Below are 23252 nucleotides of genomic sequence, written 5' to 3'. Positions count from 1 at the left end.
GGTGTAATCAAAATTCAATTAGCCAAAATTTCAGAAGCCTTTAATCTCCCCTGGACAAAAGCTCTCCCTATAGTACTCCTCAACCTGAGATCTACTCCTGTTGGTAAACATAAGCTTTCTCCTTATGAAATAGTCACTGGCCGCCCTATGCTCCTGAGAGACGAAGATTTCAAAGATCACCACTTACAACCAAGATATGTGGTGTATAGGAAAAGACATCAAATAAAAGACTCTTCTCCAACCTTGTTGGAGGGGACTTTACCAGGTATTACTAACTAACCCATGTACAGTAAACTCAAAGGAGTTAGCTCATGAATGGACAGCTACTCCCATCTCTGGCATGCAACTCCATCTACAGTGGAGATCAAAGACTTTTCAAGGAGGAGAACTGACCACAGAGGCAGACAGCTATCCCAAGTTATCAATAAGGCCTGTATACTCACAAATGAATGCTGCTCAAACCTTGTTCTTATATCACCTAATTGTTATTGATTGAATGTACATAAAATGATTTTTATATTGTTCTTATCCTCCTTATGTTTTCCTAGTGGAAACAATATTTACCTCCCCATACCCACTCCCTTATTAGATATGAAAAACTTAACTTGAATACCTGCTAATCTTTCCCACCTACTAGACCAGCCATGGGCAAACTACGGCCCGGGGGCCGGATCCGGCCCGTTCGGCTGTTCTATCTGGCCCGCGGAGCCGAAAGAGCAGAGGGTTCTCTTGCTCTCCCCTCCGCTCCTTCACCAGCAGCAGTGTTAACATGGCAACGTCGGGAAACATGGCCGCAGCTCCTTCTTCTGAGTGGGCAGATTTATATCCGCCCATTCAGTAGAAGGAACAACCTCTCAATCTTCCAGAGGCTCCTTGTAATGCCCGCGGACGGGTCTCCTGACATCACCCTGGGAATGCGTAGACACGTTATCGTGATGATGTAGGGAGACACGCCCCTGGAGAGCACAGTATCAGAGCCTTTCTGAGGTAAGATTAAGAGCTCTACTCAAACACAATTTTTTCCTGTTCCCACATTCTGTACATCACAATGACTTGTTAATAAAACAACAAAGACTTTCAGCTTTTAGGGCTTGTATCCACTGCAGTTTTTTTTCCCACTGCGGACGTGCGCAGCAGGGAAAAAGACACACAGAGGACATGTCACACTAGCCATGCTGCGGCTGCATTTTTTTGCTGATACAGATGCGGTATCAGTAACGCTACCGTGGCCACTAACCACATGTGTCAGTGGCAAAACAAATGCATTTTGCGCTGCGTTTGCTTCTCCCCCTTGCGCCTGTAAAAATGCGTGCTACAGGGCATTTGTGTTAACATGCACCACTGCACATTAGCATCAACGCAAACATGATGGAAACCTCTGTACCCTGCATTAACCCTAGCTGCGCTGCATTGCAGTACTGCACCACACTGCAACGGCAGCACAGCTAGTGTGAACGAACCCTAATTCAGTGGGTTGAACAAAAAGATTGTATAGAAATGTGATGAACTAAAGATTTTATTACAAAATCGCTTAATTTCAGGGTTTCAGAAGTAATTGGACAAATGAAAAACTGAAAATCAAATGTTCATATCTAATACTTGGATGAAACCCTTTCCTGGTAATGACAGCCTGAAGTCTTGTACTTATGGACATCACCAGATGCTGGGTTTTCTCCTTTGTAATGCTCTGCCAGGCTGTCACAGTAGGGGTATATATATAAATATCCTGTCATTTCCAGCTTTTAATAAGAAAAACTGTTGCAATGGGCGTTTAAAAGTGGCACTTGGTTGTTTTTATAGAGTCCAGTGGATGCAATCTGACATTGATAATGGGCTCTTTCACACTATGTGCACTGCGGCTATTTTTTGCCAGTAACGGAAGTGCTAGTGGTAACTACTGGTTACCCATGTTTTGCACTGCCCTAGCACCTCCCATACAAGTGTGACTGGAAGACACAGCTATGTGTGTTACCATAAACAAAGGGCCTGTGTGAAAGATACACAGGTTTCCTATGGAGGAAAGGGGTTGTTCTCTATGGTCAGGGTGTGCCTCTGTCCCATGTCTGAACTTTTTCAGATAATTTTGTTATATATATATATTTTTAGAAGACCAAAAATGTTATAGTAGAGCAAATTTAATCACTTGTTTTTATACTTTACTGTCTTATTTTAGTAAAGAATTTAATAAGAGAACGGTACTGTTGGTTTTAGCCCAATATTAAACATGAGTGGACCAAAGAAAAGGAAAGTGGACAGTGAATGCCGAGTGGTTAAGAGGGAGTGGACAACAAAATATTTTTTCACCGAAGTCCGATCAATGCCGGTATGTCTGATATGCCAGGAAACACTTGCAGTCTTCAAAGAGTACAATCTCAGCCGTCACTTTGCCACAAAGCATGGCAACTATGCTAGCAAGCAGTCACCTCAAGAACGGGAGGCTACTGCACAGAGGTTGATGGCTAAATTACAGGCTCAGCAAAATGTCTTTCACAGACAAACTGCAATTCAAGAGACAACTACCAAAGCAAGTTTTATGCTATCATTCAAATTAGCAAAAGCTAGCAAACCTCTCTCTGAAGGCGAGTTTTTGGAAGAATGTATGATAGAGACAGCAGGTCTCTTGTGTCCAGAGAGCAAAGGCAAGTTTGAAAAACTCAGCTTATCGCGCAGGACAGTGACTCGGCGAGTGGAACTGATTGATGAAGACTTGGTGCCGAAACCGGTTTGGCTCAGTGGATAGAGCGTCGGCCTGCGGACGGAAGGGTCCCAGGTTCGATTCCGGTCAAGGGCATGTACCTTGGTTGCGGGCACATCCCCAGTAGGGAGTGTGCAGGAGGCAGCTGATCGATGTTTCTCTCTCATTGATGTTTCTAACTCTCTATCCCTCTCCCTTCCTCTCTGTAAAATATCAATTAAAAAAAAAAAAAAAAAAAGACTTGGCCAGCAAGTTAAATAGTAAGGCAGAGTTCTTTAAGTTTTATTCACTAGCATTGGATGAAAGTAACGACATAAAGGACACTGCTCAGCTCTTAATTTTTATCCAAGGGATTAGTGACAATTTTGAAATTACAGAGGAGTTTTTAGCCATGGAGCCACTGAAAGGAAAAACACGGGGAGAGGACTTGTATGACCGGGTGTCTACTGTCATCGAGAAATGAAGCTACCATGGAGTAAACTTGCTAATGTCACGACAGATGGATCTCCAAATTTAATTGGAAAAAATGTTGGACTGCTAAAAAGAATTCAGGATAAAGTGAAAGAGGAGAACCCTAACCAAGATGTTATTTTTCTTCACTGTATTATTCACCAGGAATCATTGTGCAAGTCTATATTACAACTTAATCATGTTGTTAATCCAGTCGTAAAGCTTGTTAATTTCATTCGAGCAAAGGGACTTCAGCACCGTCAGTTTATTAAGTTTCTGGAGGAAACTGATGCAGATCACCACGACTTACTTTACCACTCTCGTGTCCGCTGGTTGAGTTTGGGCAAAGTTTTCCAACGAGTGTGGGAGCTCAAAGAAGAGATTGGTGCATTTTTGAAATTAAAGGGGAAGTCTGACGAATTTACTGAGCTGAGTGACAAGAATTGGCTGTGTGACTTTGCATTTGCTGTAGATATATTTTCACATTTGAATGAGCTAAATGTGAAGCTACAGGGAAAAGATCAGCATGTACATGACATGTACACTAATGTGAAAGCCTTTAAATCGAAGCTGATTTTCTTTTCCAGACAAATTTCAAACAAAGTCTTCACTCATTTTGCCACACTAGCCACACAGAAGGAGACCATCCAAAACGTGAAGAAATACAGCAAATCACTGGATGACCTGCATGCAGAATTCTGTCGTCAGTTTTCTGATGTTGAAAAAATTGACCAGTCACTTCAACTGGTGGCCTGTCCTTTGTCACAAAACCCTGAAACAGCACCAGAAGAGGTGCAACTGGAACTCATCGATCTTCAGTCTGACTTTGTCCTAAAGGAGAAATTCAGCTCTCTTGAACTAAGAGACTTTTATGCTTCACTTAATGTAGCCACTTTTCCAAACATCCGGAGAATGGCACAGAAGATACTGGTGCTGTTTGGGTCAACCTATGTTTGTGAGCAGACATTTAGTGTCATGAACATCAACAAAGCCCCTCACAGATCCAGCTTAACTGACGAACACCTCAGATCTATCCTGAGAATAGCCACAACAAAACTAACTCCAGACTTTGATGCATTAGCTAAAAAAGGAGACCAACAACACTGTTCCCACTGAAGTTGATGTTTTAAAGACCAAAAACCTTTCAACCCAGTCTACATTGCCATCTACATCTACGTCCCGGGCATAATTTGGAAGTTGCACTAAAGAAAATGTTTCATTTACTGTTTACACATTTTGTTCTTTTCTATTTGTTTTAGTTTTAAATTATTTTATTATATTTAAGTTTAATTTGAAAGGCTTTTGTACCTTTCCTTTGTTAGGCAATTTTATTTTGCCTTTGCCACCTTCAATATAAGGTATGTTATTGTGCTATGATTCCTCCATTTTTTGAAGTTTCAAATTATAATAATTAGTGTTTACATTCTTCTTGTTAAAATGTTTGAAATGAATAAAACTATTGAAATAAAAAAAAAAAGACCGTACCCTTTTATGTAATGATGTTTACTTTGAATTTATATTAGTTCACACAAACACTCCATCCATGCTTTTGTTCCGGCCCTCCGGTCCAGTTTAAGAACCCATTGTGGCCCTCGAGTCTAAAAGTTTGCCCACCCCTGTACTAGACAGTGATATTCTGACTAGTGGCCTGGTGGACGGATTCCTGCACATTGAAATGAAATTAATTAGAAGAAATATTTTAATATCGCTACTCACCCTTTCTCTATAATAGAAGTGTCAGAGATGAAAGAAAAGTAGTAAAATGTATATGAAAATAATATATAAATTGATTAATAAATAAACAATAACAATATGATATAAGAACAACAAAGATATGATATAAAAACAACAAAAACATGGTATAAAAGCAACATTGAGCCCTGATCAGTTTGGCTCAGTGGATAGAACATCGGCCTGCAGAATGAAAAGTCCCAGGTTCAATTCCGGTCAAGGGCATGTACCTCGGTTGCAGGCACATCCCCAGTAGGAGGTGTGCAGGAGGCAGCTGATTGATGTTTCTCTCTCATTGATGTTTCTAACTCTCTATCCCTCTCCCTTCCTCTCTGTAAAAAAATCGATAAAATATATTTAAAAAAAACAACATTGATAAAAACAATGACTGATAAATTGATTAAACTTATTCTAATATCTCCCTGTATACCACATTAAGAGTAAAAACACTTTCAGAGTGCTTGACTAATTTCCCTTGTGATGAAGTATTTACAACTTTAACTTTAATGTCACACGCTCTTTGAACTCGAGAGAAAGCAACATATAACTGACCATGTCCAAAAATGGGTTCAGGTAGGAATATTCCTACTTGGTCTAGACTGGCACCAGTGAGAGCTTTATATGTATTGCGCATGCATGAGTCAACGTTTATTTTAAATTGCCAATGCATGTCATATGTACCAGCGGGTCAGTTAGTCATAGGGTCGGATGGACAGACGGTCGATCACTTAGCCTTTTATATACATAGATTATCAGTGATAATGAAGTCAATGCTTTGTTGGCCACACATTGGTCTTCTCTTACTATCAATATAAGCTTTGGTCCATTTTTTTCTGGCTATATCTACTATAAAGGGCCCATCTTGGGCAAATACCTCTAAGAACACCTCCCTGATAATTCCCCTAGTAGGATTGTATATGGATCTAATCTGGATGAGTATTGTATAGCTATAGAGATGGATGATGAAAAGCTAAGAAAAACATTTGGAAATTATGGAAAAAGGCTTGCAGCAGTCTGTCCTATCTGTCATAGTATATCTTGTCCTCGGACTCACCAGCCATGCTCTTGTGGCTGGATGTCCGTGAAACAAGAAAAAAATCAATGGATCCCATTTCAGAAATTATTGGGATCATTTGGTGGGTAGATATGTCTGTAACTACCCCACCACCCTTGTGTCCTGGACACTTGTGGGAAGTCCTATGGAATACTCAAGCTTATTTGGGGGCCACCTCTACCCATTTAACTGTGGCATGGAAAACAACATTTTTGGGTCCACTCAGTATACCCTAACTGTTCCCAAGCCATAGCTACCCAATGGCAACAACATTCCTGGCAGATTCAATAACATTGAAGGGATTGGCCTTGGTATTCTGGGACAAACTGAACTTGCAGCTAATGAAGAGCATCTTTCATTAGAAAAAGACTCTATCTCAAATAGGTCATATAGAGGGAATGCTGGTTCAGGAAGAAGGAAAAGGGTGGGAAGCAGCACGGAAAGGCAATAAAGCCTTAGTTCAAGGTACAGAACAGATTGGACAGACTATAAAAACTCATGCACAAACCCAGCAATGGGAACATGCCTGTGCCCTAACTCAACAGGGCCTATTGTCTATGCTAATGCAAGGAATCTGAAGTGGCTACAAAACAATGGCTGACTCCACTGGGTGCAGCAGCCCAGGTCAGACACTTTTGGGACTCATACGGTTCCCCTGGAATTTGGAAAATTTTGGATGGGAAATGCGATCTATGACATTGTTTTCAAAGCCCAGGTACCTCCGTTAGATCCTAAGCGTACATTCCCAGTAGTTGAACTGGCTGTTATGGGACCATACTCAATAATGGGAAGTAGATGGACCATATTTAAAAGTAATAAACAGTGGGAACCCATTTCACTATTTGTGAAAATCAGAAAGGTAAATGGTTATGGCCCCCAATCTATACGGAATACTGAACTCACCCAATTCTGGCCTGTTGTATCCACCCCAACAAAGTACAATATATGGTATATGGGAAAGAGGCATTTTTGTTGGGAAAGGTTAGAAAATTCTTCTATTATACTAAGTGGTTTATGTTGTAATAGCACCAAATTAACATTAAATACTACTGGAATATGGCATAATACTAAAATTATAGGGCAATAACTTTGCCTGAAGTTCATAAAACCTATGATAATATTGATAGTGAAAATCCAATGTATTGGGAAATTGAACTTAATCCTCCTCATGAAGTCATTTCTATGGAAACTAACTGCCCAGAAGAAAAGGCAGAGCTTCTGGATAATGAAATGGTCGAGTCTTCATTCATCTGGCCAAACACAACATAAGGTACAAGTGACAGTGGATGAAGGAGGAAAACATATAATTAGCTTAATAAAAATTATGATGATACATGTAAAGGGATTTAGTTGGCTGGGATGCTTGTTTCCCTCGGACCCTTCCTTATCTAGTATTAGACATTTTTTGTTCCTAATTGGTGTTACTGGGTTAGTATTGTTGCTTTTGTTCCTGGTATGTAAATGTTATACTACATGCAGAAAAACAAAACTTAAGACAAGCAGCAAAGAGACTCAGATCCAGAATATTTTTAAATAAGGACATATAGGATCTGAATGGCTCCCATTCACCTGCTTTTTTTTTTTAAGAATAATAATTCGACTTTGAATGCCACCTAATGTTAAGGTCTTGTCCCATCCCCAGTGGTCCACCCTGTTCAGCAAGACAAATGCTGACACCGAGACATCCTAGGAATGAGGCTTCTTAGCACCGTGGGACTCCGGACTCAATTATCCAACCAAAAGGTTGGTCATCAGTGCATCCTTTAGATTGATTTATGACCCAAAGGGGGATGTGTGGATGAAAAGGGGTCACATGCTAACCTGACAAGCTCAGGGAAGGCCTGCATGGCAGCCTTACAAACTCAGAGACCTACGGTAACCACAAAGGATGGTCTGAAATGAAAACTTTTAAAATTAAAAAGCAGTTTATGGTGGGTAGTCATGTCCTAGGCCTGTATCTTCCCTGACAAAGGTCAATCTTGACCTTAACTGAGCCAATTGTCTTTCTGCATCCATGATAACACATCATTGGAATGTCAAAGTAATTTTCCTTTTTCCAGACCCCTCAAAGTACAGGCACCACTCTGCGGAGACCACAAATCCCCTCATTGTTATTGCTGACCTTTAACTATCCTGCACCCACCTAAGTAAAAGAAGCATGTGTCTATCATTTTACTTTTTTTAAAAAATATATTTTTATTGACAGAAAGGAAGGGAGAGGAAGAGATAGAAATATCAATGATGAGAGAAAATAATTGATCGGTTGCCTCCTGCATGCCCCACATTGGGGATTGAGTCCGCAACCCAGGTAGATGCCCTGACTAGGAATCGAACCATGACCCCTGGTCCACATGTCGATGCTCAACTAGCCAGCCAGCCTATCGTTTTACTTTTTATCCAATCCCAGAGGTTTCCCCGCTTTGCTTTCTCCCATCTCCCTAATCTATAGCCAACGGAGTTCATGTAACCCGCTTACGTCTCCTCTTTTTATTGTCATGTTTAAAACAAGGTGAAAACTGCCATTCTCCAGAGCATTATCTTAATTTGTGAGATTCTACAATTGTTGACAGTTTGGCTCAAATAAACTTACAAAAATTCTTTACAGGTTTGAATGTTTCTTATGTTAACACCAGTTAGGACACCTAGGTTGCAGGTTTGATTTCCGATCGATCCGGGTGGGTATGGGAAGGCAGCCTATTGCTGCTGCTCTCTCACATTGATGTCCCCCCCCCTCTGTCTTCTCTCTCAAAAATCAATTAGCATGTCCTCTACTAAAAAGAAAACCTCAAAACAAGAGGGTACAGAGAGCTTCTGGGTAGGTGGGCATGGGGGATTTGGGGAGAGTGGCACAGATGTGGCTGTGACATTGTGATTCCTCGAGCTGTGGCAGCCTCTTGTTATCCTGAGGAAACAAGTGTAAGGACACTGAAAACTGCAGAGAAAAAATAGAAAACCTACAACCTTGATGATGTCCTATTGTTGCTGGGGAGATAGGATTCTTCCAGGGTATCACATGACATACACTTCAGGTACATGCACACCGGGGACTTGAGGGGCAGTGGCAAGTTATTGGAGTGAAAACAAAGGACTGCCCCAGCTGCATCATGTCCTACGTCTCTTCTAGGAACAGGTGGCTCAGCTCCATCTCACAGAGGAAGGCGCGCTCCATCTCACAGAGGAAGATGCCCAGCCTGGGGCCACGGGCCATACGTCACAGTTGCCCCCGCCCAAGCCCAAGATGAGCAGGACCCGGAGATGCCCTGCGTCGGCCGGGCGTCGAGGCTCCAGCTGTCCAGCAGTCTCGGCTCCTGTCCAGACGCAATCGGTGCAGCGGTTAGGCCCTCACGGCTGCGGAGGAGAGCGCCTGGGGCCTTTGTCAGGCTTTGATTATATGTCCTCCGGCTTGGGAGAGAGCAGGCTTTCTTTCAGACTATCCAGTCTCTTTCCTGGCTCTTCCTGGGCTGTGCTGGGTCGCTCCCTACCAATCCCTTTCTTGGCTTCCTGCCCTTCTCCTATCATCTTCTCCCGATTCCCCAGGCTAGACTCCTCCCCTTTAACGTCATCATTTTGGCTCCTATGCACATGCCTCACAGTTTTGCTTCATCATCTGGCTTCCATGTGGGGAATCCCCCGTCACTGTGTACCCCCCCCCCCATTAATCTGGGGGGACTTTGGAAAGCCCACTTGGATGCCTAGAGTGACTGTAAAGCTGTCCCTACTTAATCAGGCTTACTGTCTGGTTCCATTTGCCCCCTTTCTTTGTTAATAACTAACCACAATAACACTGTGTTTCCTGAATCACCTTGGGATCACTTGCCTTTGGACTTCATGTTTAATGAGCTGCTCAGAGTTCTTATAGAGGCCTGCCCTAGCTGGTTTGGCTCAGTGGATTGTGTCAGCCTGCGGAAAGAAGAGTCCTGGGCTCAATTCTGGTCAAGGCCACGTACCTTGGTTGCAGGTTCCTCCCTGGCCTGGGCCCTGGTCCAGTCGCATGCAGGAAGCAACCAATTGATGTGTTTCTTTCACATTGATGTTTCTCTCTGTCTTTCCCTCTCTCTTCCACTCTGTCTGGAAATCAATGGAAAAATATCCTCAGGTGAGGATTAAAAAAAAAAAAAAAAGGAAAAAAAGAGAGAGAGAGGCCTTTTTGTCTGCAGGTAAAAGCATCCAAACTGATTCAGGCTTAAAGAACCTTTATTTTTAGGAAAAAGTCTATGATTATAACTTGCATCTATAAGAATACACCAAATTATATGTAAGCTTTTCTTTGGATTAATAGCCAAAGTTGTATAAACCAGAAATAAGAATGCTTTGTTAACAAATTTATTTTGCTTTGGCTCCCTCATGGCCAAAGAGCCCAGATTCTGTCTCTGTCCATCTTTGAATTCCACAAGGAACGTGTTTTGACCAAAAATGTAGGTCAAAGAAGCTTGACTCAAAGTAGAAGTTAAGAGTCTTACCCACCCCCACGGGGTCTCCCCTCCTTCCCTGCCCAGGGTGTCGGGAAGCAGCGGGTGCAGGAGCCACCGGGCCTGGCACTGCAGGTCCCAGCGCCAGGGGAAGCGTTCCCCTCTCTGGGCCTCAGCTGCACTTCTACAGGGAGGACTGGCCAGCGCGGCCCCTGCCCTGCCACCGAAGTGTGGTCCGTGGGAGGCTTCCCCGGGGAGCTGGTAAACGGTACAGAAACTGAGATTCTGCTCCAGACCTACGGACTCAAAATCTGCCTTTTATCAGAAGCCTGGCCCGCATAGGTCTGCACATTACACATAAAGAAGCAGAAATCCAACGCTTTTTCCAGAGCTGGGCCATTGCATCACCTGGATGGGAGCGCCCCCTACTGGCTTTGGAGTGAAGCACTTTCTTTAGGAAACTCCTTCCATTTCCTTCTGCGGGTTTTCAAGGTTCCCACGGGGGCTGCGAGAACATGCATGGGCCCTGAGGTTTGGGAAGCCGGACCGTCTCCAGCCAGGAAGGATCTGCAGCTGGCCCACTCTCCCTGTCTTGCCCTTGTCACCTCTGCTTCAACCAGAGGCAGTGGAGAGCAGTGACGCTGGTCAGGGCCTGTCCTGGCTCGGTCGCCCCAGCTCCGAGTCCTGCCGGGATGACCTGCAGGGGAGCCCAGGGTCCTCTCCTGCCTGTTGGAGGAGGAGCATGAAGACAGAGCAGCGGGACCTCTCGGCGCTGTTAGTAAACCCTGAAATATTTCACAAATGTGAAGGCCTGTGCTTTTCAGAGGCCGCTAGCTAGTCCAACTGGCTGCCCTGCGGAGACCTGGCCCCGCCCCTCCCTGCCCCGCCCCGATAATTGTGTTGAGGACGCCCTGTGCCCTGCAGAATGCTGAGCAGCCTCCCTGGTCTCTGTCCACCAGATGCCAGCAGCGCCCCCCCCCCCCCCCCCCCCCGCCACACACACACACTCATGACAATCAAAACACCGCCAGATGCTGCCAGTGTCCCAGGTAGGGGGGTGCAAAATCACCCCCAGCTGAGAATTGTTCAGGGGTGTCTTTGCACAATGTTCTGGCCTACCCGAAGGAAAGATAACCATGTTTTTATGCCCAGGCAAGGGCAGAGAGGGGCAGGTAGGGAGGGGGAGGGTGGGATAAGAGCAAACAGACACGGTCGTCATGAAAAGGTTGGGTCATGTAGTGCCTTGTAGCACTCACATAGTCTAGAGATCGTCCTCCCTGCCTCCGGGCGACGGGTGGGACCACATTCTCATTGCAGACTGAGGAGCCAACGCACAGAGGTGCACCTGCTCCCCATGCCTGTCACAGGGCACAGTGGGAGACGTGCATGCCAGCGAGACAGCTGGCTCCTGGGGGAGAGGGGGTGTCTGGAAACGGGAGGCGAAGAGGGCTGCTCCCACACACTGGGTACTCCTCACAGAACATCCCAGGCACAGCAGACATGCGTGGAATCCCACCACTTCCTCCAGGAGGGCCAGGAAAGCACTTCAGCAATTCCTAATTGCCACAACTCACCAACCACCCGGGGGCGTGCGCGTTCTCGCACCTTTAATACTGTGGTACGCCTCTGCCTGCATACACTACACACGCATGTTTTGGGGTGAAGTGGCGTAGCTAAGAGAATGGAGGTTATTCTCATTTTCTGCCCGCTCTGGCTCGAGCTCCACCTTTTCTCTCCTGCCCAGGGAAGGGCCGTGGAATGTAAGCAAAAGTACGGAGCCACCTTCCGCCTCCTTCTGACCACTCACATGGAGCGCGCCCCACCAGTGCCGCGGAACTCTGGGCCGAGCATCTGTTACACAGGAGCGGACAGCAGAAGCCACGGGGCGCGGGCACCACTCTAGGGGAGCCAGCCTGTTCCATTCCGTGAAAGCAGCAGCCGGAGTTAAGCGCAGCCGCCAAGGGCCACTCACTGTAGCAGGCAACACCCCAGGCCTCAGGCAGCACTAGTTACAGGGTGGGTTTTGCAGTCCAGCAAACTGGGCCTGAATCCCTCTGTGCTCTGAGCTCCCTCCGCCTTCCAGCTTCCTCATCTCTAAAGGGGGTGGTAGTGTAAACCGGTTGGACACACACGTGGATGTGCATGGGGCTTGCACAGCGCTCACACATGGCAAATGCTCAAGCATACAGATGACTTAACATCCTGACTTATAAAGTCACAGTTTTCATGCTCTGGGGATGAATTGCCTTTCATGAACCACACACTGAGCTGGATCTAAAAGGCCAACGATGCCAGTTGAATAACCAGCAAGTCCTAATGTCCCTCCAAGCATGGCTAGCAGTGGGCCTTTGACACATTCCTGTTCCTCCAAGTCTTAGAGAAGGGCGCCCCATGGTGCCGACAGCTGTTTCCAGGGTCTGGTCTGTGGCAGGTGCTGTGCTGAGTTCTGTATATTTCACTTTGTTTCGTTGGCAAAGGCCTTGGGCCCCTGGGAGTGGGACAGACAAAGTCTGAATTGCAAACCTGTGACTCGGATGCCATGGTTCTTGGCTGAACTGGGTGAGTCATTTAAGCTCTGAACCTGTTTCCCCTGTAGAAGGGGAAGGCCGGCGGCTGCAACCCCAGAGGCCGGCAGGGCAGCTGGCCCGGGGTCTCGTCCACTAAAGGGGCCTCACCCGCTTTTAAATGCAGTAGGAAAGCACCTTGTACTTGGCAGAGTTTAAAGCAGGGATGTTTAAAATGACCTTTTAACCGCTCCCTAGCCTGATCCAGGGGCTTCAAGTTCCCCGGTGAATACTGTTTGACTTGTCTGTTAAGTGTTCTTATCACAAATTACAATAAGAAGGAATAAAGAGGGTGGGAGGCAACTTGGAGGTGCTGGATATGCTGATGCCATAGATTGAGGCAATTATTTCATGTCATATACTTACCTCCAAACTCATTAAGTTGCATACATTAATTATGGATAGGTTTTTGTATGTCAATAAAGAAGTTTTAAATTTTTTTAAATAAAAATAAAATGATCTCTTGGCTACTCTTAGGAGAACGTTCCATAAGAAAGCTCTCAGCACTGAAAATACTCCCAAACCTTGCATCCCCAGCCACACCTGCTCTAAGCCACTCTCCCAACACAGCCTCTGGGAGTCAGAGAGGATGCCTGACTTAATATGAGCAGAGCAGACTTTGAATTTTCACAGCCACCATCTCAGAAAACAGTGTCACTGCCTACCCACCAGTTCAAGTTACAAATTAGGTAGCATCTTTGTGCACCCCTTTCCTTCCCCATCCACTTGCAACCCAGCACCAGCACCGGGGCTCTCCAACGAGGAGGGTCTCCAGGACCTCCACCTACTGAGAGATTCAGCCATCCCCTGCTCTGGGCCTCGCAGACCTCCCAACCAGCCTCTGGTCCCAATCTGTCGGCCAGGGTGTGATCTTTAAAAATCTTAGTGTGATGGTGTCTCTCTTACCGTGATGTGTAAGATTCTTCTGTGTAAGATTCTTCATCATCTTCCCTTTGCTCTTTGCTGTAAAGTTCTTCTCTGTGAGGCCCTGCATAATGGGCTCCTCTCTCCCCATTTACAGTTTTCTCACCAGGCCCCCACACACACTTTCTTAAATGTAGGAAGCCCCTCCCAGTCTCTGGCCTTTGTGTTGCTGCGTCCCCACCCCAGCTCTTGGCAAGGTGGCAACTTCATATTCTTTGGTTCAGCGAGAACTCCCAGGTCATTGTGGCAAACATGGCCTCCCCAGCTACTTATTACCCTTTTACTTTCTTCAGTGAACTTATCACAACCTAGTATTTTCTTCATTTCTTGGAGCAGGTAGGCGCTAAGGTGGAGCCAATGGCCCCACCTGTGGCATGCATGCCCTGTGGAACCCTCTTCCCGAGTGTGGGTGGGCCTGTGATTGCTTCTAACCCACAGAACATGGCAAAAGTGGCATATGATTACACAAGAATGCGACATCACCTTGCTAAGAGACTCTCTGCCTTGGTGGCTTTGAAGAAGTAAGACATGTGTGCACTGCCACAAGAGAGGGACTGCAGGCCTCAACCCCACAGCCACAAGGATCTGGATGCTGCCAGTGACCACGTGGGCTTGGATGTAGATCCTTCCCCAGTCGACCTCAAATGAAAACCCAGCCCTGGCACACTGTGACTGCAGTCTTACTAAGCGCCCAGCAAAGCCATTGTTAGGGTCGCTAAAGAAGGAACCCATGAGGCCAAAGGGGTAAAGTTTTATAAATTTACTAGAGGCCCGATGCATGAAAATTCATGCAAGAGTAGGCCTTTTTTCCCCCAGCTGCTGGCACCACCTTCCCTCGGGCACCCGGGACCCGGGCTTCCCTCCTCTGGCCACCAGCAGGCACTCAGGACCAGGGCTGGCTTCCCTCTGGCCCCAGCTTCATTAGAAAGGATGTCTAATTAGCATATTACCCTTTTATTATTATAGACTAGAGGCCCAGTGCACGAAATTCGGGCACGGGGTGGAGGGTGTGTCCCTCAGCCCAGCCTGCACCCTCTCCAATCTGGGACCCCTCGAGGGATGTCCGACTGCCAGGGATTGGGCCTAAACGGGCAGTCGGACATCCCTCTCATAATCCAGGACTGCTGGCTCCCAACCACTCGCCTGCCTGCCTGCCTGCCTGATTGCCCCAAACCGCTTCTGCCTGCCAGCCTGATCACCCCCTAACCACTCCCCTGCCAGCCTGATTGATGCCTAACTGCTCCCCTGCTGGCCCAATTGCCCCTAACTGCCCTCCCCTGCTGGCCTGGTCACCCCTAACTGCCCTCCCCTGCAGGCCTGATCACCCCTGTCCTTCCCTGCAGGCCTGGTCACCCCCAACTGCCCTCCCCTGCTGGCCCGGTCACCCCTAACTGCCCTCCCCTGCAGGCCTGGTCCCTCCCAACTGCCTTTCCTGCTGGCCTGATCGCCCACAACTGCCCTCCCCTGCCGGCCATCTTATGGTGGCCATCTTGTGTCCACATGAGGGCGGCCATCCTTGACCACATGGGGGCGGCCATCTTGTGTGTTGGAGTGATGGTCAATTTGCATATTACCTCTTTATTTTATAGGATTAAGTCATCTGGAAGTCCAAATGAGCTGAGCTCCGAAATGGCAGCACTCAAGGACGGGGAGTCAGAGATTTTAAAGGACTCTAGGTGGGCTTTTTCTGGGAAGAGAATTCTCTGGGCAGGTCTGGAGGGGAAGGATAATGGTCCTCGCAAGTGGAATATGGTCTAAGCAAGTGGAATGTGGTCTAAGGGAAAGGGAATGTTGGTTGTGAAGTGGCCTAAAGGTCAGTTCCCAGGGGAGGGGTATGGATTCAATTATTTGATCACACCTAACATTCCAGCCTTTTTGTTTTATGGAATAGGGACAAAGGTCATATCTTCTGTAGTTACTTCCTGCCGAGGGGGGGGGGGGCATTGATATCACAGGGAGATGGACTTTGATTGTAGTTGGCTGGAACATTGTATAGATTCCTCCTGGTTGGAGCGAGGAGTTGTAGCAGCATGATTTCCTTGAGAGACTGGTTGGTGAAGGCTAAAAGTGGTCCTGAAGATGAAAAATGGTGCAGAATACATGGGCCAAAAACAAGGATGAGGAATAGGAACGTTAAAGGTCCTCTGAAGGGAAGTAGCTAGGTATACCAGTTTATATTCTTTAGAGAGTAGTCCCATGAATTTGATTGACATTCACTATTCTCTGTGGCCCTTTCTGTTAATTTTGGGGCAATATCCCTGACTAGACCAGATTGATTGACATAAAAACTAAAATTTTGAAGACAATGAACTGAACTACAATCTAACATTCATAACTGTGTGTATGGAATCTATTGAAACACATTTCCCCCCTAAAATCACCCTTATTTTTATTAAAGAGCTAAATCAAGACCAAATTTATTCACTGCATTAAGTCTAGTTACAATTGGGCCTGATTGTTTGCATGAACACAATAAGGATAGCAATTGATCATATAGGCTTTAAAAAAAAAAAAAAACCTGCTTTGCTGGAATCTCATGATTGTGCTTTAATTAGCCCCTCAGGGCAAAGAAGCTGAGCCACCTAGCTGTCATTGGGTTTTCCTGCAATATCTGTAGACTTGGTGAATTCCTCAAGTCCTTGAGGTCCCCAATGATGTCTTGAGGTCCCTTCATCACTATCTCTCAGGAAAGCAACCTTTGTTCCTTACCTGAAAAGACTGCCATGAGAGGAGAAACCAAGATGGCGGCATAGGTGAACACCTAAACTGCTGCCTCGCACAACTATTTCAAAACCACAGCTAAAAGACAGAACGGACATCATCCAGAACCACAGGAAAGCTGACTGAGTGGAAATTCTACAACTAGAAGGAAAGAGAGGGGCACACGGAGACTCAGAGGAGCTGCAAAAGGCTGAGATATGGAGACACGCGTGCAGAAAGGACGGGCGGCTGAGTGCCTGTCTAGCTTTCTCTAGCGGGAGAGAGACGGAAGCTCCCAACTGCACTGAACCCCAGTTCTGACTGCACTGAACCCCAGTTTCAGATGAGACCCTGGGGACCCAGACTCATACAGGGGGAGTCTGGACTGTCGGGAAAAGAGAGGAGCGCACAGAAACTTAGGGGAGCCGCGAAAGGCAGAGGTCTGGAGGCGCGCACGCGAGTGCGCACAGAGAGGACTGACTGCTGAGTGTGCCGCTGGCTTTCTCTAGTTGGAGGAAAATGGAAGCTCCTGACTGCGCTGAACTCCAGTTCCGGGCGAGAATCTGGGAATCCAGATTCATTGGGGGAGAAACTGGACTGTCTGGCAGCGGGCAAAACTTGAGGGTGGCTTTCTCTCAGAGGTGCTTGCAGAGATTACTGAGGGACACTGAGACCCAGGAGCCTCATAGGGCAGGGGTGACAGGAAGCCAAGGCTGTCTGCTAGCCCTGAGACTCCACCCCATCCAAGCTGAGCACAGAGGCTTTTGCAATTTTGCAAGTCTTGTCTCATAAGGCTGTCTCCAGCACAGAAGTTCTCCCAGCATAGACACAGCTGATCCTCACAGCCAATTGGCCTGGAGGTCAATTCCTCCCAGTGATACCAACAATAATCAAGACTTAACTACAACAAGGCTATACACACAGTCCACAAAGGGGTGCACCAAGAGTGTCAACCTCAGGTAACTGGGGAGGCTGAGCCACTGAGCCATATAGGACACCTAGCACACAAAGCTACTCTACCAACTCAGGGAAGCAGCGAAAATGTGGAGACAAAGAAACAGATCATAAACGAAAGAAATGGAGGAAAGCTAACAACTGGATATAGAGGTTTTAAGGTTTTTCAAGAATTTCCTAGAAAAGGCCAATAAATTTAGTGAGACCCTCAAGGATATGAAAAAGGACCAACTAGAAATTAAAAATACACTGACTGAAATAAAAAATATTATACAGAGACCTAACAGCAGACTAGAGGAACACAAGAATCAAGTCAAAGATTTGAAATACAAAGAAGCAAAAAACACCCAACCGGAAAAGCAAAAAGAAAAAAGAATCCAAAAATTTGAAGGTAGTGTAAGGAGCCTCTGGGACAACTTCAAGCGTACCAACATCAGAATTATGGGGGTGCCAGAAGAAGAGAGAGAGCAAGATACTGAAAACCTATTTGAAGAAATACTGACTGAAAACTTCCCCCACCTGATGAAAGAAATAGACTTACAAGTCCAGGAAGCGCAAAGAACCCCAAACAAAAGGAATCCAAAGAGGACCACACCAAGACACATCATAATTAAAATGCCAAGAGCAAAAGACAAAGAGAGAATATTAAAAGCAGCAAGAGAAAAACAGTTAATTATCTACAAGGGAGCACCCATATGATTGTCAGCTGATTTCTCAACAGAAACTATGCAGGCCAGAAGGGAGTGGCAAGAAATATTCAAAGTGATGAATAGCAAGAACCTACAACCAAGATTACTCTACCCAGCAAAGCTATCATTCAGAATTGAAGGGCAGATAAAGAGCTTCACAGATAAGAAAAACTAAAGGAGTTCATCACCACCAAACCAGTATTATATGAAATGCTGAAAGGTATTCTTTAAGAAGAGGAAGAAGAAAAAGGTAAAGATAAAAATTATGAACAACAAATACATATATATCAACAAATGAATCTAAAAATCAAGTGAATAAAAAATCTGATGAACAGAATAAACTGGTGAATATAATAGAATCAGGAGCATAGAAAGGGAGTGGACTGACAATTCTCAGAGGGAAAGGGGTGTGGGGGGTGCAGGAAGAGACTGGACAAAAAGCGTACACCTATGGATGAGGACAGTGGGGCGGGGAGGTAAGGGCAGAGGCTGGGGTGGGAACCGGGTGGAGGGGAGCTATGGGGGGGAAAAGAGGAACAATTGTAATAATCTGAACAATAAAGATTTATTAAATTAAAAAATATATATTACATTAAAAAAAAAAGAAAAGAAAAGACTGCCATGAACCATGTTGCATTATTTAGCAAGGCACCAGGCTTTTAAGTGTTAGGTCTAATAAAATAGAATCAATACCCCTCCCCTGGGAACAGACCTCCAGGCCACTTGACAACCAACATTCCCTTTCACTTAGACCAGTGGTCGGCAAACTCATTAGTCAACAGAGCCAAATATCAACAGTATAACGATTGAAATTTCTTTTGAGAGCCAAATTTTTTAAACTTAAACTTCTTCTAACACCACTTCTTCACTCGCCCAGGCCATGGTATTTTGTAGAAGAGCCACACTCAAGGGGCCAAAAAGCCGCATGTGGCTTGCGAGCCGCAGTTTGCTGACCACGGGCTTAGACCATTATCCTTCCCCTCCAGACCTTCCCAGAATCCAGACCCACCCAGAGAATTCTTCACCCAGAAAAAGCCTGCTTAGACTCCTTTGAAACCTCTGACTCCCTGTCCCTGGGTGCTGGCACCATTTTGGGGCCCAGCCCATCTGGTATCGAGACAACCTAATCCTATACAATAAAAGAGTAATATGCAAATTAACCATCACTCTGCTACACCCACAAGCCATGCCCACAAGCCAATGAGGAGCAAATATGCAAATAAACCCAACCAAGATGGCTACCGCCACAGAGAGCAGGAGTGAGGCTTGGGTTTCCCTGGCAATGGAGGAAGCCAAGCTTTCTGCCTGCCCTTGCTGGCCTAGGCCTCCACTCAAGGCTACAAAGTTTCAATGATAGAAGATACATAAACCCAAACAGAAATGGCAGCAGCCACGGAGCTGGAAAGAGCAGGAGGCTAGGGTTGCTTTTCGCACACCCTGGCCGGCCCAGGCCTCTGCTTAAGGCTACAAAGTTTCAATTATAGAAGATACATAAATCCCCCCAAAAATGGCTGCCGCCATGGAGCAAGCAGAAGGCTTGGCTCCGCTCCAGGCTACAAAGTTTCAATTGTAGAAGATAAATAAACCCCAGATACCAGGGTCTCCACTTGGGTTGCCAGGGGGTGTGGCCGGCCTGCAAACCACCACAGGCCCCTCGCCCAGGCCACCTCACGCCCCAAGGGAACCCCCACCCTGATCCGGGACACCCTTCAGAGCAAACCAGCTGGCCCCCACCCGTGCACCAGGCCTCTATACTATCTAATAAAAGAGTAATATGCAGATTGACCATCACTCCAACACACAAGATGGCTGCCCCCATGTGGTCAAAAATCCTGCCCCCATGTGGACGCAAGATGGCCACCACAAGATGGCCAGCAAGGGAGGGCAGTTGGGAGGGACCAGGCCTGCAAGGGAGGGCAATTGTGGGTGATCAGACCAGCAGGGGAGGGCAGTTGGGAGGGACCAGGCCTGCAGGGGAGGGCCGTTAGGGGTGACCATGCCTGCAGGGGAGGGCAGTTAGGGGTGACCAGGTCTGCAGGGGAGGGCAGTTAGGGGCAAACATGCTGGCAGAGGAGCAGTTAGGCATCAATCAGGCTGGCAGGAGAGTGGTTAGGGGGTGATGAGGCTGGCAGGCAGAAGCGGTTAGGGGCAATCAGGAAGGCAGGCAAGCGAGCAGTTGGGAGCCAGCAGTCCTGGATTGTGAGAGGGATGTCCGACTGCCCGTTTAAGCCCGATCCCAATGGGATCGGGCTTAAACGGGCAGTCGGACATCCCTCGAGGGGTCCCTCGAGGGGTCCCTCGAGGGGTCCCAGATTGAAGAGGGTGCAGGCTGGGCTGAGGGACACCCTCTCCCCCGTGCATGAATTTCGTGCACCGGGCCTCTAGTCCTATCTAATAAAAGAGTAATATGCAAATTGACACTCACACCAAGACACAAGATGGCCACCCCCATATGATCAAAGATGGCTGCCACAAGATGGCATGCAGGGAAGGGCAGTTGTGGGTGACCAGGCCGGCAGAGGAGGGCAGTTGGGAGAGCCAGTCTGGCAGAGAAGGGCAGTTGGGAGAGACCAGGACAGCAAGGGAGGGCAGTTGGGGGGGGGGACCCAGGCCTGCAGGGGAGGGCAGTTGTGGGGGACCAGGCCTACAGGAGAGGGTAGTTGGGGGTGACCAGGTCAGCAGGGGAGGGCAGTTGTGGGTGATCAGGCAAGCAGGGAGGGCAGTTAGGGGTGATCGGGCTGGCAGAGGAGGGCAGTTGGGGGGGACCAGGCCTGTAGTGAAGGGCAGTTGTGGGGGGACCAGGCCTGCAGTAAAGGATAGTTGGGGAGGACCCAGGCCTGCAGGGGAGGGCAGTTGGGGGGGACCAGGCCTGCAGGGGAGGGCAGTTGGGGGGGGGGTCCAGGCCTGCAGGGGGGAGCAGTTGGGGGGGACCCAGGCCTGCAGGGGAGGGCAGTTGTGGGGGACCAGGCCTATAGGAGAGGGTAGTTGGGGGGGACCAGGTCTGCAGGGGAGGGCAGTTGTGGGTGATCAGGCAAGCAGGGAGGGCAGTTAGGGGTGACTGGGCCGGCAGAGCAGGGCAGTTGGGGGAGACCAGGACTGCACGGGATGGCAGTTGGGGGGGACCAGGCCTGCAGTAGAGGGCAGTTGGGGGTGGGGGGACCAGGCCTGCAGGGGAGGGCACCAGGCCTGCAGGGGAGGGCAGTTGTGGGCGATCAGGCAAGCAGGGAGGGCAGTTAGGGGTGACCGGGCCGGCAGAGGAGGGCAGTTAGGGGAGACCAGGTCAGCAGGGGAGGGCAGTTGTGGGGGGGACCAGGACTGCATGGGAGGGCAGTTGCGGGGGGCAGGCCTGCAGGGGAGAGCAGTTTTGGGGGGACCAGGCCTGCAGTGGAGGGCAGTTGGGGGGGACCAGGCCTGCAGTGGAGGGTAGTTGTGTGGGGACCAGGCCTGCAGTGGAGGACAGTTGGGGGGAACCCAGACCTGCAGGGAAGGGCAGTTGGGGGGGGACCAGGCCTGCAGTGGAGAGCAGTTGGGTGGGACCAGGTCTGCAGTGGAGGACAGTTGGGGAGGACCCAGACCTGCAAGGGAGGGCAGTTGGGGGGGACCAGGCCTGCAGGGTAGGGCAGTTTGGGGGACCAGGCCCGCAGGGGAGGGCAGTTGGGGGAGACCAGGCCTGCAGGGGAGGGCAGTTGCGGGGGGAACAGGCCTGCAGGGGAGGGCAGTTGTGGGGGGCCAGGCCTGCAGGAGAGGCCAGTTGGGGGACAAGGCCACAGGGGAGGGCAGTTGGGGTGGGGGGGACCAGGCCTGCAGGGGAGAGCAGTTGGGAGCCAGCAGTCCTGTATTGTGAGAGGGATGTCCGACCACCCGTTTAGGCCCCATCACAGTGGGATCGGGCCTAAACAGGTGGTCAGACATCACTCAAGGGGTCCCAGATTGGAGAGGGTGCAGACTGGGCTGAGGGACATCCCCCACCCCGTGCACGAATTTTGTGCACTGGGCCTCTAGTAAATTTATAATTCTTTACCCCTTTTGGCTTCACGTGTTCCCCCTTCAGCAACTCTAACATTTGGTACTGAAACCTAGGAGGGTTCCATAGGGAAGGTGAGCCATTGCCTGGGCTTTGGTCACCCTGAGTTTGCTACTCAGAGAGCAGTAGGTAGCAGCAGCTCGACCTGGGCTTACCTCCAAATCCTACTTGGGCGACATGATCACCGGCCTCCATTAGGCCTCCCTCCCGTATGGGCCCTCCCAAACCAGCCAAGGAGGACACCAGATCGGGGACCTCTCCTTCCCATTGCTGACCCTGCACTCAACATCAGCTCATTTCATCTCCAGTAAGTGACAATTGGATCAACCCTCCAGATTTCTGATTTGCCATCTCAGACAAAAGACCTAGCATTAGGCTAGAAATCCTCTCCAATCTGGCCTTGGCCCAGGGACCAGGTCCCACAGTCTTCCTCTCAGGGGATGCCCACCACACAAATCAGACTGTCTTCCTCCCTCTGGAGCCTGACTGGACAGCTGGGACGCTTCTCTCAGTCTAGCTTCCCGGGTCTCCCTTTGTTGCTTACCTCCTCTTCCTAATGTACACCATGGGGAATTCTTTTTCCATCCCCTACACCGCCCCCCCACCAAGAAAAACAAACACTCTTTTGGGATGTCTTCTCCATAATCTTAACACACTTGGCCTTTCCACAGAGGTTCGGTCAAAGAGCCTTATCTTCTATTGTAATACCACCTGGCCACAATATAAATTAGACCATGATTCACACTGGACTGAGAATGGAAATTTCAATTTTAACATTCTCCGGGACTTAGACAGTTTCCAATGGGAAGTGGTCAGAGATCCCCGACGTCCAGGCCTTCTTTACTCTCTGTAATCGCCCTTCTCTGTGTCAAACCTGCTCTACTTATCAAATCCTACTTCTCCACTCAAAGCCCCTCCTGCCAACCCTGGACCTTTCCACCCTGAGGCTTCTGATCTGTCCTTCCCCAACCGTCAGGTCCCTCAGACCCTTCCTTCGACCCTGACAGCCATGCAGAACTCCTACACACAGAAAACGTGAGACAAAGTGTTCTGTTAAG

Source organism: Plecotus auritus (genome assembly GCF_963455305.1).
Source record: "Plecotus auritus genome assembly, chromosome: 7".
Taxonomy (NCBI): domain Eukaryota; kingdom Metazoa; phylum Chordata; class Mammalia; order Chiroptera; family Vespertilionidae; genus Plecotus; species Plecotus auritus.
The sequence above is the reverse complement of the archived record's forward strand: the minus strand, read 5'-3'. Positions refer to the sequence as shown.